The sequence below is a fragment of the Condylura cristata genome, unplaced genomic scaffold (genome assembly GCF_000260355.1).
Source record: "Condylura cristata isolate star-nosed mole 26May11 unplaced genomic scaffold, ConCri1.0 scaffold00019, whole genome shotgun sequence".
Lineage (NCBI taxonomy): Eukaryota > Metazoa > Chordata > Mammalia > Eulipotyphla > Talpidae > Condylura > Condylura cristata.
In genome coordinates this window covers 15,587,901-15,591,904 of record NW_004567120.1, presented here as the reverse complement: position 1 = coordinate 15,591,904, position 4,004 = coordinate 15,587,901, and positions in this window count along the sequence as shown.

Below are 4,004 nucleotides of genomic sequence, written 5' to 3'. Positions count from 1 at the left end.
AAACCACCACCCCTGCCCCAGGAGTACCTCGCCTGGCAAGGGTCAAGGCATGAGCATGACCTGTTATGGGGTAAACAGCCAGAAGAAAGTTTGAGGTACCCCACTGACTGTTCCAAGGTTCCCATACTTGGCTGGCGTGGCAGCTTGGGGAACTTGGCCTAGGCCAGGCTGAAATGAAAAAGATGTCAATGGCTAAGGCCTAGACCCAAGACTTTGGCCCAGAGTGAGACTGGGCCACAAGACAGGGGCATGGGAGGGATTCTCAGGGTGCCCCACCACACCCTGCTGATGAACGTCCCAGCTATCATTTCCCAGCCAGTCATGGGGTTTCATGCTGGCCCCCATGTGTACCCACCATGGTATCTGCTCACTGAAGTCCTTCCTCACAACGTGCCAGCAGCTGCCACCACGGCCCTGTTTGGTAGTGAAGTGTGTGGAACCTGTTGGTATGGCCTCTTTATGGCCCTGTGGTGCTCCACTGATGGCCTCAGGACTACCCCCATCATTAAGCAACACATCTTTAAGAGCAAGGGCTTACACAGATTTCAAAATATTGTCTTGCAACACAAATAACACAGATGCTAGAAAAAGATGATGATTACCAGAAGAGAGGAGGGCCACTCTCGGTCAGGTATTGTGGGACTCTGTACAAATGGACATCCTGTGACTGAGGGTACCTGACCATCAAAAGTCAGGTGAGCACAAAGAGCAAAATGAGTGGCAAGGGTGAAGAAGCCAAAGGAGATGAAATTTGGTTATGCAAATGTGAATAAAGCACTGTATTCCTGCGGGGCTGGGAAAGAAATGAGCAAGGACAGTAAGTATCTATTCTGGTGATGTTTTAACTGGAACCCTTCTGTTTGGACCAAACTTTCATCATCTTTGTGAGAGATTCACTGTCATTTATTTCTCTCAGCACAGGACATTTTGGGGTCTTTTTGTTAAAGTTTATTGGTTTACCATTTGTTTACAAAACTGTAACTTGGGGGTACAGATTCACTGATGACGTGTACATGTGCTTCACTTGCCCAAGATCCAATGCAAATCGCATTACCCTCCCTCCCCCCCCCCCTCCTCTCTTCTGGTAATACCATGGAGGCCAATGCTAGAGTGAACCTAGTCCTGTTAGGGCCTCTCTCAGTCAGGCCTAGCCACCACCGGAAAGCAAACACTGACTTCCTTTGTGGTGCTAGTGCCCTCTCACAGCACTTCCTCAGGGTCTTGGGAAATGGTGTAAACTGTGCCGTTCTGTATGAGTTTTCCAGTTGTTCAGTGTATCCACCCCATTATGCTCACCGCTGAATCTTTTCATCCTGTCTTCCACGATTGCCAAAGCCATGCTGGCATTTCAACCTGACTTAGGGTGGCCTACCACTGTTTATATTTCCAGAAGCCATCCTAGAATCAGTTTATATTATCCCTGTGCTCCTTGGCAGGGTGTTAAAATCTACATTCTAAGAGGACAACCCCACGTTGATAAACTTTCCTTGGTCTGGCCTTATAGTACAGCTCCTTTGATTAAACATACTGAGAATCTGATTTCATGCAAATGTTTCCAGCTCCTGCCAATCCTTGCCAGCCTGATCTTACAGATCCTTGGCTATATTCACTTCTTGGCTTTGCAGACTGACCGTGTCTACTCTGTGCCTTAATCCTTGTTAAAGGCCCACTGGTCAGGAGGGGAGGTATTTTCTTGCGAGGAAGATGATCTCCCCAAGCAAGGATTGGGGAGACTGTCAGTGGAGTCGTTAAGCCAATTCTGCAGGTTCAGTGAGCTCATGAAAGCTAGGGATTCAAAATTTTGGTAACATCGATCTAGATAACTGCAAATCACGTGTCAGAATCCTATTCTTTCCTGGGCAGCATCCTGCTTTTCACATAGCAAATCTGCCTCTATTGGGAGCTTAATCACCTATAGAGCTCAATAAGTGCTGAATTCTATTGGCTTTATAGTTACTCTTTCCTTGGTATTTCTCAAACACTTGATGCGTCGCCTCACATCTTACATTCCCAGAGTATCATCCAGTCACCACTTGAAAGTCTTAACAATAATAGGACTGCCACCTGGTGGCCAGGGACTATCTGTGCTTCTATCAGTCCCGAGGCCACCCAGGCAGTGAGCCTCATTACTCACCCGGCAGTATGCGACCTAGCTCCCCAACCCCATCTCCATGCCGTCTTTCTCGAATCACTCTTAATTTCAAGTGTTGTAATTTGAAGTCTCCAAGGCAGAATGTAGGGTATTAGATGCTTATTAAGCGGTGTTTTGGAATTCACACTTGTAGAAGGAAGCAGGCCTGAGCAAAGGCGGGAGTTGAGCTGTATGCAGGCCCAACAACAACTTCGGTCAACCCCTCAGAACACTCTAGTGTGGGGAGAATGACCCTTAAGAATTGTCCCACATTGGACTGAGATGGTCAACCCTTCCTCTTTCTCCTTTGGTCAGTCACTGTGAGCTGCACCAGAAAAAATTGCGACCTTGATTGAGGCAACTGTCTGTACCTGAGGCCATCCCAGAAGGGGTTAACAGCAGAAGGCAGCTTGCCAACTGTTCTCTCAGCAGCTCAGCCAAAGAGTTATTTATTGAAATAGGAGATGTGTTGGCACATCACAGTATCCACCACAGGCACCAAGCTTTTACTACAAAAATTGCCAATTACAAGTAAAGAACTAGACCTTTATCCTGTCCTTCCTACACAAACTGTATTTCAGAGTAACAAAATAGCCATGGTTGATGAGGTAAAGCTCTATAATAAGTATCCAGTTAGTAAATTATAAGAAATGATGGGATGAGCCTATCAGCATCTTGCAATCCCAATAAAATATTTTTCAGAAAATAAATATCAATGAGTGAAACCATAAAGTAAAAGGTTGATGGGAAACTTTATAGTGGAATGTCCCTGAGCTGCTGAAAGAACTGTTGGAAAACTGCCCTCCCTCCTCTGTTAACCCCTTCAGGGATGGCCTCAGTACAGAGGGTTGCCTCAATCAAGGTCACAAAATTTTCTGGTGCAGCCCACAGTGACTGATCAAAGGAGGACTAGGAAGGTTTGACTGACTTTATAGTGGAATGTCCACGCTCCCAACACCTGATCAGTGTGAATGTCATAAAATAAAGGGGCAAGGGGAAAGGGACAAAACTGTTTTAGATTAAAGTAGCTTTAAGACAAAGGCCAAAGTGCAAAGTGTGCATCTTGTTTGGATCTAGATTTAAGCAAAGTCAAATGTATGTAGATATATTTGACATTAATTGAGGAAATCAGACTATGAAGTAGGCAGTAGAGGACTCCAGTGAGTTGTTATGAAGGTTGGTGTGAAAATTGTATTGTGATCATGTTGTTAAGAAAATGTCCATATTTTTAAAGCTACAAATGTACGTGAGGTAAAATGACATAATGTTTGAGATATGTTCTAAAGCATAGCAATGAAAAAGAACATATAAATAACTAGGAAAATGTCTTGATAATTGTAATTGGCATAATACGCACATGCAGATTCATTATATCATTCTCATATTATTATTGTACTTTTGTGTATTCAAGTACTTTTGTAAATATCCCCCCTAAAAAGACAAATGTAAAGGACCCAATGAGGAAAGATAATGGTCAAGGATAGAATGGTACAATAAACATTTGAAAAGTTACTCTTCACTGGAGGTTGGAGATACACTTTTTATTCAAATAGCTGGCAAGAAGTTAAAGGGTCAGGACCATCTAGAGCTATAACCATGGCAAAATAGGTGGCAGTTGTTGGGAGAGCCAATAGTCCCCACTCCACACACATACTATCTGACACAGCAACATTCTGTAGAAATGATAGTGCCAGAAATTAATCTCACAAGGTTTTCTAAAACAGCACTTTCTGTATCGTTAAAATAAAATTGAAAACAACCTGTGGCCCTCCCTGGTGGAAACAGCGGGTTAAAGCACTGCACTAAGAAGCTTAAGCCACTTCTGCATGAGTTCGATCCCCGCCTGCCCCGGAGGTGACCACATGGCACGGCA